Here is a 16,360-nt window from a genome sequence, read left to right as displayed (position 1 = left end):
ACAGGAGGATAACTTACCTAGTCATTACGAGTAATATTGACGAAAGTCTGAAAGTGAGCTACAAGACCACTGGTCTTGTTACAATGCTTACAATATATCGTCCTCAGATATACAAACCGCCGCTTCACACCAAGTGCAACAACAGTTAATGACAAACTATCTAAAATTGTATTTTCATAAATATAATTAGATGGTCTTGAGTCTGTGACTGAGGAGGAAGGAGAGGGGGTTGTACGAAATAACTGAAGTTTTCCTACATATAAACACAGTCGCAACAGAAAACCTTATACAAAGTGAATATAATAAACAGGAGATATTATTATAATTATTAATGCTATCTCATAAATATTAAGGTAAACAATGCTGCAAAAACAAGTATACAAAACGCCGTATTTCAAGTAAGAGCGTCATTATCAAAAACGAAACCCGTGTTACCAGATCTCTTCAAGACTATCATTGTAACTTGATTGATTGTGGACCACCATTTAATGTAGTTCCAGTAACTTTAATGTTTTTCGAAAAAACCTGAGCGTTGCTAAGCAACAGAGAGCAACATGGAAGAAATGCGTCTTCACTTATCATCTTTTAGTAACACGGGTTTCGAAAAAACAGTAAGCACTTTGTTCCATAAAATTTCGGAAGTGCTGCAGTATAAATTAAGTTTCGTCTTCTAATATTTCAGCTGAATTCCGTCCAGCCATCTTCAGAGTGAGCCGAGGTGACTAACGCTCCAGCACTTGCTCCGTCCTTTTAACTCGAGAATCGAACCACTGCGTATGCGGCCAAAGATACACAAGGGGCCAGAGACGTTGATAGGCGGCAAAAACGTGTGACATATGCATGGAAATTAAATCTGTGGCTGCGCAGTCGATCCACGCTGATATATCGATGTGTCCCGGAAAGCTGTACCGTCGGTACGTCTTTGTGATTTAATTACGGAAATTGCCGGATTCCATGATTTGTCCAAGCTGAAGCCGCTCTCTCTATTAATTAAATTAGTCGCCAACCGAGTTGTAATTGCTTCTTTCACCTGAGAACAGTTTTTGAAGCCACCGGGTACTCTCCGCAGCAGATACGTAAGGCACTACAAATGAAATCAACAGTGGTCACAAGAAAAGCGGAAGAAGACACGGAAAGTTTTAAATCCACAGCTTTCCTGCTATGCGTGCAAAGCCTTTCGTCAAAAATAGGACGGATCCTCAGGAAACACAAAGTGAAAGTGATTTTTCGCCCTCCACCAAAGACTGCAGCTCTCCTGGGTTCCGTTAAATATGATTTGGTGCTCCGGAAGCCTAGGGTTTATAAGTTCCCCTGTGAGTGCGGCTGTTCATACATCTGGAAACGACACGTACAGTCCAGGAGAGATGCACAGAGTACCGCACGAACACCCGGCTCTTACATCGTAATAAATCTGCGGTGGCGGACACTGGACTCTCTATGGTGTACGATAACGTCGAATTTTATCCTCGACTTCAGCTTTCTGGGACTCAGTAGTGAAAGAAGCGAATGAAATTCGGTTGGCGAGGAATTTAATTAATAGAGATAGGGCCTTCAGCTTGGACAAATCATGGAATTCGGCAATTTCCGCAATTAAATCACAAAGACGTAGCGACGTTACAGCTTTCCGGGACACATCGATATTTCAGCGTGGATCGACTGCGCAGCCACAGATTTAATTTCCATGCATATGTCACACGTTTTTGCCGCCTATCAACGTCTCTGGCTCCTCGTGTATCTTTGGCCGCATACGCAGTGGTTCGGTCCTCGAGTTTAAAAGGACGGAGCGAGTGCTGGAGCGTCAGTGACCTCTGCTCACTCTGAATTTCATTTCTCACGTGTTTCCGGACTCAACATTTGTTACGGTGAAACTTGCCCATTGAGCCGTCTTGGGCTCATGTTTTGCGTTGGTTTAAACATTGGTCCATATTCTGTGGTTGGATTCCAGCGGTTATTGCGATTATGCTGCTTTTCGCTCTCTCTGTGAGAGGCAGCAGTGGTGTGTATCGATATTCGCACCTTGTACTATCTTTGGTCTGGTGCTTATAGTTTCCGGCTGTGCTGTGTGCGAGCAGTCGGTCGGTTGTCGTGGAGCGGCAAGGAAATCTCCGTGGGCCGTGGTTTGGCCGGGCCCACTGGCGGTCTCTACGCAGTGTCAGAGTGTATGGGCTGTTCCCATTGCTACGAGGTCCGTGGCTTACCGATGCTGGACACGAAAGTTGAGTAAGGATTTAAATTATCAGCAAGTCAAGACTCTTCACATTGTGCCGTCTGGTTCTCGTTGTTGGCTGTTGGGACATTCCCTTGAGCAACAACGTGTGTGTTCGAGTTGGCGAAGTTTTAGCCACCGTCCGGTGAAGTCTAACTGTATTTGGTTATTTGCAATTTAATTTTCAGCCTTGTGGCCGTAAACGTTCCGGTTACTTGCCCTGGCCGTTGACGTAAATTCAGGCAGTGTCCTTCCCTCACCAGGCTGCCGCTGTCCAGCACATTGTGTACTTTTACATGCCTGGATGTGGGCGTCCATGCCTTTTACGTTTTGCATTGAACTTACGGTTGTGTGCTGGTCGAGTGGAGCGCAAGTTACCTTGTGTTGGGTCCGTTGACTGTCAGTTGGTTGGGTTGTCGTCGGATCGAGAATGGTTGGGCCGAATGCCTCGCACACCAGCACGGAGACTGCACTAAAATAACTGAGCAGTCGACATCACAAAATACACACAATTTCACAAACACTAGGACGAAGAACGCTACAAATGCTAAAAGTAGCTACCGAGCAATGACACGGCCGAACCACGAGTTGAGACACACACCGCCAACCCATAAGCGACCGGCGAGCAAATACACGTCGTCCGGTAAGACAACCAACCGACGATCAACCAAGGCCGTCTCCAGTTAAAGTCATGTGTGGCGGCGACGGTCGGGCAAGCCTCACTACTGCTCCAACCCGACCGAATTCCGCCGCGTCCCAACTGTACGACTGCCAGGTTAGAACTGCAATGCAGCCGCGTTCCAACTCGCTCTACTACAGATGTCAATGGGGAAGTTATAGCAGTCGGCATAGATAATACGGCAGGGCTATATCGATAAGCGCTGCTGCTGTCGCTCACGGGTAAGCAGAGCAGCAATTCAGTGTCAACAGAAATTCGAACTAACATAACCAGGTAGCAGTACGGTAAGAAAAAGCAGGATGTAAAATAAGAGATGGCGCGAACACGAGCAACGCACGGCTCAACCATGAAATGCCCGTTAACTTGCCTGGTGCACCTACAGGGTGTTTCAAAAATTACCGGTATATTTGAAACGGCAATAAAAACTAAACGAGCAGCGATAGAAATACACCGTTTGTTGCAATATGCTTGGGACAACAGTACATTTTCAGGCGGACAAACTTTCGAAATTACAGTAGTTACAATTTTCAACAACAGATGGCGCTGCAAGTGATGTGAAAGATATAGAAGACAACGCAGTCTGTGGGTGCGCCATTCTGTACGTCGTCTTTCTGCTGTAAGCGTGTGCTGTTCACAACGTGCAAGTGTGCTGTGGACAACATGGTTTATTCCTTAGAACAGAGGATTTTTCTGGTGTTGGAATTCCACCGCCTAGAACACAGTGTTGTTGCAACAAGACGAAGTTTTCGACGGAGGTTTAATGTAACCAAAGGACCGAAAAGCGATACAATAAAGGATCTGTTTGAAAAATTTCAACGGACTGGGAACGTGACGGATGAACGTGCTGGAAAGGTAGGGCGACCGCGTACGGCAACCACAGAGGGAAACGTGCAGCTAGTGCAGCAGGTGATCCAACAGCGGCCTCGGGTTTCCGTTCGCCGTGTTGCAGCTGCGGTCCAAATGACGCCAACGTCCACGTATCGTCTCATGTGCCAGAGTTTACACCTCTATCCATACAAAATTCAAACGCAGCAACCCTTCAGCGCCGCTACCATTGCTGCACGAGAGACATTCGCTAACGATATAGTGCACAGGATTGATGACGGCGATATGCATGTGGGCAGCATTTGGTTTACTGACGAAGCTTATCTTTACCTGGACGGCTTCGTCAATAAACAGAACTGGCGCATATGGGGAACCGAAAAGCCCCATGTTGCAGTCCCATCGTCCCTGCATCCTCAAAAAGTACTGGTCTGGGCCGCCATTTCTTCCAAAGGAATCATTGGCCCATTTTTCAGATCCGAAACGATTACTGCATCACGCTATCTGGACATTCTTCGTGAATTTGTGACGGTACAAACTGCCTTAGACGACACTGCGAACACCTCGTGGTTTATGCAAGATGGTGCCCGGCCACATCGCACGGTCGACGTCTTTAATTTCCGGAATGAATATTTCGATGATCGTGTGATTGCTTTGGGCTATCCGAAACATACAGGAGGCGGCGTGGATTGGCCTCCCTATTCGCCAGACATGAACCCCTGTGACTTCTTTCTGTGGGGACACTTGAAAGACCAGGTGTACCGCCAGAATCCAGAAACAATTGAACAGCTGAAGCAGTACATCTCATCTGCATGTGAAGCCATTCCGCCAGACGCGTTGTCAAAGGTTTCGGGTAATTTCATTCAGAGACTACGCCATATTATTGCTACGCATGGTGGATATGTGGAAAATATCGTACTATAGAGTTTCCCAGACCGCAGCGCCATCTGTTGTTAACAATTGTAACTACTGTAATTTCGAAAGTTTGTCTGCCTGAAAATGTACTGTTGTCACAAGCATATTGCAACAAACGGTGTATTTCTATCGCTGCTCTTTTAGTTTGTATTGCCGTTTCAAATATACCGGTCATTTTTGAAACACCCTGTATTAGTTCTGATAGATGTCTAACTTCTCGTTAATATCAGTAACGCTATTATTTCTTCCACATTATACACTTTTGGAAATTGAAATAAAAACACCGTGAATTCATTGTCCCAGGAAGGGGAAACTTTATTGACACATTCCTGGGGTCAGATACATCACATGAACACACTGACAGAACCACAGGCACACAGACACAGGCAACAGAGCATGCACAATGTCGGCAGTAGAACAGTGTATATCCACCTTTCGCAGCAATGCAGGCTGCTATTCTCCCATGGAGACGATCGTAGAGATGCTGGATGTAGTCCTGTGGAACGGCTTGCCATGTCATTTCCACCTGGCGCCTCAGTTGGACCAGCGTTCGTGCTGGGCGTGCAGACCGCGTGAGACGACGCTTCATCCAGTCCCAAACATGCTCAATGGGGGACAGATCCGGAGATCTTACTGGCCAGGGTAGTTGACTTACACCTTCTAGAGCACGTTGGGTGGCACGGGATACATGCGGACGTGCATTGTCCTGTTGGAACAGCAAGTTCCCATGCCGGTCTAGGAAGGGTAGAACGATGGGTTCGATGACGGTTTGGATGTACCGTGCACTATACAGAGTCCCCTCGACGATCACCAGAGGTGTATGGCCAGTGTAGGAGATCGCTCCCCACACCATGATGCCGGGTTTTGGCCCTGTGTGCCTCGGTCGTATGCAGTCCTGATTGTGGCGCTCACCTGCACGGCGCCAAACACGCATACGACCATCATTGGCACCAAGGCAGAAGCGACTCTCATCGCTGAAGGCGAACGTCTCCATTCGTCCCTCCATTCACGCCTGTCGCGACACCACTGGAGGCGGGCTGCACGATGCTGGGGCGTGAGCGGAAGACGGCCTAACGGTGTGCGGGGCCGTAGCCCAGCTTCATGGAGACGGTTGCGAATGGTCCTCGCCGATACCCCAGGAGCAACAGTGTCCCTAATTTGCTGGGAAGTGGCTGTGCGGTCCCCTACGGCACTGCGTAGGATCCTACGGTCTTGGCGTGTATCCGTGCGTCGCTGCGGTCCGGTCCCAGGTCGACGGGCACGTGCACCTTCCGCCGACCACTGGCGACAACATCGATGTACTGTGGAGACCTCACGCCCCACGTGTTGAGCAATTCGGCGGTACGTCCACCCGGCCTCCCGCATGCCCACTATACGCCCTCGCTCAAAGTCCGTCAACTGCACATGCGGTTCACGTCCACGCTGTCGCGTCATGCTACCAGTGTTAAAGACTGCGATGGAGCTCCGTATGCCACGGCAAGCTGGCTGACACTGACGGCGGCGGTGCACAAATGGTGCGCAGCTAGCGCCATTCGACGGCCAACACCGCGGTTCCTGGTGTGTCCGCTGTGCCGTGCGTGTGATCATTGCTTGTACAGCCCTGTCGCAGTGTCCCGAGCAAGTATGGTGGGTCTGACACACCGGTGTCAATGTGTTCTTTTTTCCTTTTCCAGGAGTGTAGAAAACCGACTCAGTCGCGATATCTGGAATTACCTCCTGTTTCACACTGTGTTTCCCAGTACCCTGCTGACTCGTCATACGCACATTACTTACAACTGAGAGAGTTTATTATGATTTTTTAACGAAAACATTAGGAAAATTCTCTTTCTACCAAGTATCTATACCTTTGTAAAATAAATATGTAGTTAATTAATCACATGGTATCGGAATACTATTAGATTAGGCAAGGGCATCAGTCATACTTGTATTCTGTTACCAATTCAATGGCACAAATTTTCTGATGAACAACCGATAGTTCCCGTTCAGCCTAAAGGCCATAGGATATACGTCTTCATTTTGTATGAATCATTGATGCTGAAGCATATGGCGATTCTTATACTGACTCAATAGGAGAAATGAGCAGCAACATCTTATATACTCATCCCATAACAGACCTTATAATGTGCATCTTACGTGAGGAAGACATTTCTACCAGTTTTAATAAATAATTATCTCTTGTTGATGTATTCACGCCGGCCGCGGTGGTCTCGCGGTTCTAGACGCGCAGTCCGGAACCGTGCGACTGCTACGGTCGTAGGTTCGAATCCTGCCTCGGGCATGGATGTGTGTGATGTCCTTAGGTTAGTTAGGTTTAAGTAGTTCTAAGTTCTAGGGGACTAATGACCACAGCAGTTGAGTCCCATAGTGCTCAGAGCCATTTGAACCATTTTTTTTATGTATTCACGATAGTTAGTGAGTGCTATAGTCCATAGCCGGCCACGAGTATGAGAGCATTTCCCACGCTGGCTGGGTAGGTGACGAAGCGACCACATGTCGCGCGTAGTGGGGTGGGGCTCGGCGCTGGACCGTAGCAACAGGAGTCAGCCTGGGAAATAAACACGACGGGAAGTACCGCCATCTTAGCGCCAAAGTCACCGATTTTGTTTATTTACATGACAACATGAATACTAGAAGGAGCCTCTGGATGTTTAAAACTATTTATCATAATTTTGCCTCGTTAAAATTCAGAACCGTTCATTAACAAAGGAGCATATCTTAGTAAGTACGAACTTTATGGGAAATCCACGAACTGTGACGCAACTAGTAAGAGATACGGACTGCGCGCCGAAGTCGGCACTCGGCGTTAAGAGCTCTTCGTGTCTTGTTCGATGGTAGCCATGCTCTCGGTTACGAGTAGTTTGTGACATGAGTATTTCATTATTGATCTAATAGGAATCAAAATGATATTACGGCATTCTGAATGTTAATTTCGAGTAAATAGATTCCCCAAAGTTGATCGACAGCAATTTCAGATAATTAGCTTCCACCAACAGAGACATCCAATGCGCCAATGAAGAATCTGCACGGGACGACATTCACGAGAGCTGCACAGCGCACAGGTAGGAGGAAATCCGACGACACGACCCACCAAGGCGGATCGAGGAAAGTCCGACTTACACTCGCAAATTCCGGGCGGTAATGCTGATCAGCTACACTGTACGTCGCATATACCACCCTCTACGGACTCGCTGCTAAGCTGAGTAATAACAGTACCAGTTTCATTCTGGAAGTATCAGTTTAGATGCGAGAGGATCTTGCAACCTCCTTCATTTCCTTTCACCCTGCATAGGTTTCTTTATTTCGATCACCATGCCAGGATACTTAGATACTCTTCATTAATAGATTTCTTTCTTTTCCTGAACCCTGCCTCAGGATTTTCGAAATAGCGCGAATCTTCTGATAAATAGTCAGATTGTACCACCAGATTAAACACACTGTCTACAGCAAGACGTCTAATGTTTTACCGTTTCCCAAAATAAAATAGTTTTCATAGTATTCCTGCGATTTACTATACTGTGTTACTTGGTGGTTTGATATGATTCTGTGATAATATTTCTAATCTCTTATGATTTTGGGATTTTTCCTAAGATTTTCTGTGTATTTTGATTTTTACAGGGATAACTGCCGGGAGATCGAGAGACGTGTGTCACTAATTGATTCTTTATGTGGTTATTAAGTTCGTAATTTTGCGTGCGTGTTTGAAGTTCATTTGAAACGATCTCACGAAACCGTTATAAGAAAGCTTTCTGGCAGACTGATACTTTGTGTCTTTCGCATGCCAGTGTTCTTCCACTGAGCTACCCAAGTGAGTCCCACCACTTCCGCTAGCACCTCGTCTCCTGCCTTCAGCACTTCACAGAAATTCCCGCCCGAAACTAGCAAGACTAGCTCTTCTGGAAGAAAGGATATTGCGAAGACACGGCTTAGCTACAGCCCGTTTCGAGAATGAAATTTCCACCTTCTAGCGGAGTGAGCGCTGAAATGAAACTTCCAAATAAATTGAAACTGCGTAACGGAACGAGATTCGAAGTCGGTACCTTCACTTTTAGCGGGTAAGTGCTCTACCGACACTTCCGCGCGGAATGTAAACGTCCCGAGTTCAAGTCTCGTGCCGGCACACAGTTTTAGCTTCTTTAAAGTTTCCTTACGGCGACCACGCCGCTGTGGAGTGAAAATGTCAGTCTGGACTAAAAAGAGTTCAATTCGAGTGAAGAGTGATCTGGGAGAAGATCTCCAGAATTAGAAACGCGAAATGTGTCTGACTGTGAGGCAGATGCATTAGCGAAAGTGCACATCAGGTTTATTCTCGAGTGGGCAAGATTCTGTGATTGGTGGCGAAATTAAAATACCTACCGATTGTACAACGATGCATATTAGTTGAACGCAAGAGATTTCACAATATGCTGACTCTAGCAATAAGCAAATACGTGAAAGCGAGAACAGTGTTCCTAGTGTGTTTTAATAATATAGCCCAAAATTTAAGTGAGAAAAAATAAAAACACCAACAGCTTTCCTTATGATTATATTTTATTTTGTCCCTACCAGTTTCAACGCTTCACTACGTCATCTTCAGGCCTGTATGCATAAAATATTAAAGACAGCATTATCAACTTATCAATCAAGTTACATAGAAACAGAATGAGAACAATGGTAAGACTCTACAAAATAATTTAATCCGAACTTGTGACAGAAAGCACAGATACATCCATTGTCACTAAAATGTACCATCACGATAAATTGTACAATTATGCTGTCTATTAAAACTTCTTTAAATACTATTCATGATTTTTATTTGACAGTCGGTCATGCATTCTCTCCACAACCCTGAAATAACTTACTTGATTGATACGTTGATAATACTGTCTTGAATGTTTTATGTATAATAGGCCTGAAGATGACTCAATGAAGCGTTGAAACTGGTAGCCACAAAATAAAAGAAAATCATAAGGACACCTGTAGGTGTTTTTTTCTCTTGACACAACAGTAAACGGCCATCGTCCCAGAGACCTCCTGCTGAAAGGATGGGCATACAAAAGCAAAATTTAAGCGACCTATATAAAGATTTAAGTGCGAAAATCGATACAAAAGTAATCAAGCAGAAAATTAATACAAAAGGAAACACTGGCACTAGGCTAACACCAGAACTAAAAGCTAAACGAGGTCAGCAAACTGCAACAAACATGCGAGAAGCTGTGTTGTGAAACAAAAAAGAAACCTGGTAAAAAATCGAGGAGGTCAACGATAGTTTAGATGACTAGTTCCAAACCCTAAGTCTTGAACGGAGGGAAGAGTTCCTCAACCAATAAGACGCAAAATCTAAAAGGACTCAGGAAAGGGTCGAAGCCGTAGAAACGCAACATATGATATTACGAGGAGAAGCTGAAGGGAATGGGGAAACGTTGCATCACGATATCGAAGCAATTCGACACAGGATCAGCAAGATCAGGCGCAGATTACGGCTGATAGTAGTTACACTCAGGGTGGGAAAGATAAATTAGAATCCTTAAAGTTAAGTAATCAGAAGAACAATTTAGCTTTGAAAGGGTGTAAGTAGGCTGTTTAGGTTTTTTTATTGGTAACGCCACATAGCGCTATGTATGAAAGGTTTTTTTATTGGTAACGCCACATAGCGCTTTGTATGAAAAATCACTGGCTGTGCTGGTGCAGTCAGTGGCTGGTTGGCATTGTTGTAATACTCGCCATTGTAGTGTTGGGCAACTGGATGTTAACAGCACGTAGCGTGGCAGTTGGAGGTGAGCCGCCAGCAGTGGTGGATGTGGGGAGAGAGATGGCGGAGTTTTGAAATTTGTAAGACTGGATGTCATGAACTGCTACATATATATTATGACTTTTGATGACTATTAAGGTAAATACATTGCTTGTTCTCTATTAAAATTTGCTAACTATGCCTGTCAGTAGTTAGTGCCTTCAGTAGTTTGAATCTTTTATTTAGTTGGCAGTAGTGGCGCTCGCCGTATTGCAGTAGTTCGAGTAACGAAGATTTTTGTGAGTTAAGTGATTTGTGAAACGTATAGGTTACTGTTAGTCAGGGCCATTCTTTCGTAGGGATTTTTTAAGTCAGATTGCGTTGTGCAAAAAATATTGTGTGTCAGTTTAAGCACAGTCTTGTATAATTTTTCAAAGGGGACGTTTCATATATCGACCCTTAGCCGAGGATACCTCACTGGAATCTTCTGATTTTTTCTTGTAGTTTGTGTAATTAGTGTAGCTTTTGTTTATTGCTAGCGCGTAATCATAGAGAGAATTTCCTTTGTAGTTGCAGTTTTTCATTGCTGTACAATAAAACAGCTGTGGCATGCATGTAGTTTAGCACGAAGTATTTCTCAGCTGCGCTTGCAATTAACTAGATATTATTTTCAGTGCTATGTCAATGAGTTTTCTTATTTTGCTCTTCAAATTGTGCTTTTCTGTGTTGTCGTGTGAAATATTGTGACAATAATGGCGTGTGAAAAACGTAATACTAGGCTCCAAAGTAAACTGAGAAATGACAGTGAAGACGAAAGCAGTGTGTTAGCGCCACCGAGTAATGAATTAACTAATGTTCAAAGTAGTAATTTGGTAATTGTGCATAGGGAAATGGGGCGTGCTGCAAATAATTGTGTAGACAGTAAAATAATTAGTGAACAGGGAAGCATTATCGATCGATCGGTCGGCAATGGCTCGCCTCAGGATTCTAAATAGACAGGACACAATCTTGCAAATACTGTAGATTCAGGTTTTGCGTCCTTACCGTTTTCTCAAATAGGCCTAAGTCAAGACACATTTTTTGCTTTTCAAAATGCGAATATTGCCGGTTCAAATGCACTGCCGAATAGCACTGAGGAACATGTTTTAGACACCAGTGCATTGTTATTACAGTTAATGCAACAAATGGGACAAAGGATACAAAAGTTAGACATAATGGAACAAAATCTTCAAAAGTTAGACACGATGGAACAAAATTTTCAAAAGTTAGACACAATGGAACAAAATCTTCAAAAGTTAGACACAATGGAACAAAATCTTCGGAAGTTAGACACCATGCTTGAACAAACACGTGAAGATTTAACTAATGAGTTACATAACATAGAATCGAAATGTCAAAAAGTCTGTAATGACGTAAGAACACAAATTTGTGAACATTCCTAACCTATTTTTTCGCGTCATGAAAATGCATTACAGAATTACGAAGCAGTCATAAAAGAACTGCAAACTATTGTTCATGAAAATCGCGACAACTTGGAAACTAAAATGGACTCCGTTGCATCCACCGATTCGGTTACGCAACGATTTCAACACATATGGACACTCTAAAACTTGGTTCAGAAAAACACACTGAGAAAATAATTACACTATCGGATAAAGTAGCCGAACTTTCAGATCAGTTCACTAACTTATCTACAAAGGTAGATGATGATCTGAATGACACAAAACCTGTAGCCTTCACTGACACTGAAGAGTATGAACAAATTAGAAAATTCAAACAGAATCAAAATCAAATCAATACGCAATACAAAAGAGAAATCCGGGAAGTACAACATCAGTTGACGCAGGTAATACAAAAATTACATATTTCAGAGGACACTCGCGCTCCAACACGGGAAGAGGAACTTAGAAATACGGAAAAGCCACAAAATAATAACAGAGGGCATTTCGGAAATCATGAAATAAATTGGCAAGGTGCACCGAATTTTGAGATGGAACCGCCGACACGACGTAACAATGACCGATATGCGACTCGCCGACACAATGATTTTGACTATAAGCTGTTCATTACTGCACGTAAATTCAAAACATTTAAGAATTCTGGCAACGACATTCATCCACAAGCGTGGCTTCATCAATTCTCTCATTGTTTTCCTCCCAACTGGTCACTGGAACACAGATTAGAATTTATGTGTGGCTACTTACAGAATGAACCAGCTGAAAGAATGCGATCGGTCATTCACGATTGTCACAATGAAGGAGAATTTTATCATGCCTTCCTCTCGGCATAGTGGTCTCAAGCTGCACAATACCGAGTAAAACGTAGCATCATAATGATGAAACATTTCGAACAATCTGAATTTTCCAGTCTTGTGAATTATTTTGAAGACATGTTGCACAAGAATCAGTACCTGTCAAACTCATACAGCCCCTCAGAACGCACCCGCATTTGCTTAATCAAATTGCCTGAACATTTACGGCGTATTATTTTGACTCTTACAAGAATTAGAAATTGCCACTGACAATCGCGGAACGCGAAAACAGGAACACAACAATTACAGGTCACATCCGTCGCCATTCCGCGATGAAAGAAATAGTAACTGGACACGACAAGGCTATTCTCACCACACAAATCGTGACCAAAACAGACATCACCCGTATGACAACCGTTGGCAGAGTAGTAATAATTACAGGGAAAGATCACCTCTCCGCGGTAATGACTATCACAGAGACAATCAGAGAAACAGACAATATGGGAACCAAAATAATTATTATCAAGGGAGACCGAATAACTTTAGATGCAACAGTCCAGCGCGCTGTTACGATTCAGGAAGAAATTCTCCACCGCGTGACCGACAAGACAGAAACTATGGAATCTACCGACATGACGACAGACGATATGATCGTAACGACAGACCTGAATTGCTTCAGAACTGGCGGGATTCAAACAGAGCACGGCCCTCTCGACAAGGTGAATTTGTAGAAGTTAGGTCTCCAAATCCCAATAACGACGCCCGCCAACAAAGAGACAATAGGCAATGACTCACACCGCTAGTGGTTGTTGTGGTGGTTGTTGGGATGTTTAAGGGGGACTAAACAGCTAAGGTCATCAGTCCCCCACACCGCTAGCAGCCACAAAATGTACTTATGAAACTGACGACGCAGCTGCCGTAGCTAGTAATTACGTAAAAGTGGAAGACATTAGGGACATCTTACTCCAGGAACACGACGTAAAACATAACAACATTGCATATTCTGTGATACACATTACAGTAAATGACGTAAAATTTACGGCAGTACTTGACTCTGGCAGACCCATTTCAGTAATTAGTGAAACAGCCTTTAGCAAATGCAACAAATCAAACGATTGCCCCGTTACGTAAGATTGCCCGTTACGTAAGATTAAATTACAAGGTGCAATCTTTGGAAAAAGTGTAGATGTACGCCAACAAACCAACTTAGAATTCTTTTGCCAAATCCACAGTTTCTCTATGAACTTTCTTATTGTTCCATTATTGTCGACGGAAATTATATTGGGAGTAGACTTTTTGAATGAATGCAAAGCAATCTTAAACTTTCATGATGCTGAAATAAGTTTAGAGAACGAAGGTAAGTCAATAGCTTTGAAATTTGAAGATTGCCTCTCAAACCATGACGTAGAAATTAATCGGCTTTACCTCCTGTTAGACAACAGCTCCGAATTTTCGACGGAACTAGACACTAACAATCACTCTGCAAGTACTGACAGGGATCCAGAACGAGATTTTCACTCTGTAGCGGAGTGTGCGCTGATATGAAACTTCCTGGCAGATTAAAACTGTGTGCCCGACCGAGACTCGAACTCGGGACCTTTGCCTTTCGCGGGCAAGTGCTCTACCAACTGAGCTACCGAAGCACGACTCACGACCGGTACTCACAGCTTTACTTCTGCCAGTATCCGTCTCCTACCTTCCACACTTTACAGAAGCTCTTCTGCGAACCATGCAGAAGTTCGAGTTCGAGTCTCGGTCGGGCACACAGTTTTAATCTGCCAGGAAGTTTCACTGACAGGGATGATATCGACGGCGCATTTGAAAGTAATGAGTTAATTCAGAATAAAATTCAAACAATTGAGAATTGTAATGACACTGATAGGCAGGACCTTTTTGAGATTTTACAAGCACATTCCACAGTTTTTACTCACAAAACAGGAACAATCAAGGGATTTCAATACCAATTTCGTGTTCGTGAGCGTACTAAATTTTATGTTAGACCATATGTAATTCCAGCACATTATAGGGACCGAGTTAGAACAGATATACAATCTATGCTTGACGAGGGGATTATTGAGGCTGCAGAAAGCTCATACAACAATCCATTACATGTTGTTGAGAAGAAAAATGGATCGATCAGGCTTGTCTTAGATTCGAGACAAATCAATACTATCATTATTCCTGAAACAGACAGGCCGCAAACGTTGGAAGAACTTCGTCAAAATTTTAATGGTGTAAAGGTGTTGTCTTCCATTGATCTCAGATCCAGCTTTTATCAGATCGAACTTCATCCAGAATGTAGAAAATACACAGATTTCCTTTGCTTCGGCGTTTGTTATCAGTTTCGGAAACTTGCTCTTGGTTTGAACATTTCTTCGGCACCATTCATTCGCGGGCTAAATTCCATATTACCTGAGCTCTTAAAACGTCACATCACCTTATATGTGGACGATATTCTGATAGCAGAAGCCTCATGGGAACAACATAATCGCATCCTCAACAGCGTGTTACATATTTGTGCAAAATCTGGAATTACAGTTAACTTGGAAAAGTCTGAATTCGGTAGGACAAAGGTGAAGTTTTTGGGACATATTATTTCTTCTGGAGGCATTCAGCCGGATCCTGAAAAGTTTGAAGCAATCAGAGCCATTCCAGTTCCATCCACAAAAAAAGAAGTCTGTAGTATTCAAGGTCTCGTAAATTTTTACCGTTGTATTCTGAATATGCAAATTCTAGTTACACAAAAACATTGTTCTCTCACTGGAAAAAGTACTATTTGGACCTGGGACGAACAAGCACAGTTGGAATTCAATTCTTTGAAAGAATCTCTACTTTCTCTTTCTTTATAGTAAGAACGTAAAAGTATACAGTAATCATGCATTACAATTTCTTATGCCTTCAAAATTTAAACATGACAGGTTAAAGCGTTGGACATTGTTTCTGCAAGAATGCCACTTCACAATAGTGTACATTCCCGGCAAGGAGAACATTTTTCCGGGCGCACTGTCACGCGCACCGGCTGGGCTTGAGAAAAGTAACACAGAAGGCAACCTCGAGACAAATTTCAGTATTCTTTACATTCAGAAAGTCGCCTTTGAAAATTTCATCACCGCATCTTTAAAGTACATTGCTCATGAACAAGATAAAGATCCGATTTGGAAAGACATCAAAAGCAAATGGCACGAAAAGACACACACTCAGATTCGGCATTATTATCTGGTTAGAAACAACATACTGTTCAAACGCTGCACGGTTGACGACAAACTATGGGTACTTTGCATTCCAGACGATTTTGTGAATAAGCTCATTTGATACATTCATTTCAGCTATGCACATTTTGGTCCACGAAAATGTTATCATATTCTTCGAACGACTTGTTATTTCAACAATACGGAAAAGAGAATTCGAAGAGTCTTGTCTATTTGTAAACTTTGTCAAAAAGCTAAACCATCTACTATCTCACATCGTGCTCCGTTGTTTCCTATCATTCCTTCTAAATTATAAGAATTTGCTCCTGTTGATCTCTTGGGACCGCTTGTCAGAACATCAAATGGATTTTCGTACGTTCTAGTCGCTGTTGAACTTACTTCAAAATTTGTTTCTTTCACTCCGTTACATAAGCCACTGGACGGTCTGTACACAACGCCTTTGTTAAAAATTTCTTACGTGAAGTTGGACACGTTACTAAAGTCATTTCAGATAACGGACCGCAATTCAAATCTGCTCTTTGGTCATACATGCTTCGTAACCATAAAATCAAATCTGTTTTTATATCATTGT

Source organism: Schistocerca gregaria, chromosome 2, assembly GCF_023897955.1.
Source record: "Schistocerca gregaria isolate iqSchGreg1 chromosome 2, iqSchGreg1.2, whole genome shotgun sequence".
Taxonomy (NCBI): Eukaryota; Metazoa; Arthropoda; class Insecta; order Orthoptera; family Acrididae; genus Schistocerca; species Schistocerca gregaria.
Note: the sequence above shows the minus strand (reverse complement) of the source record.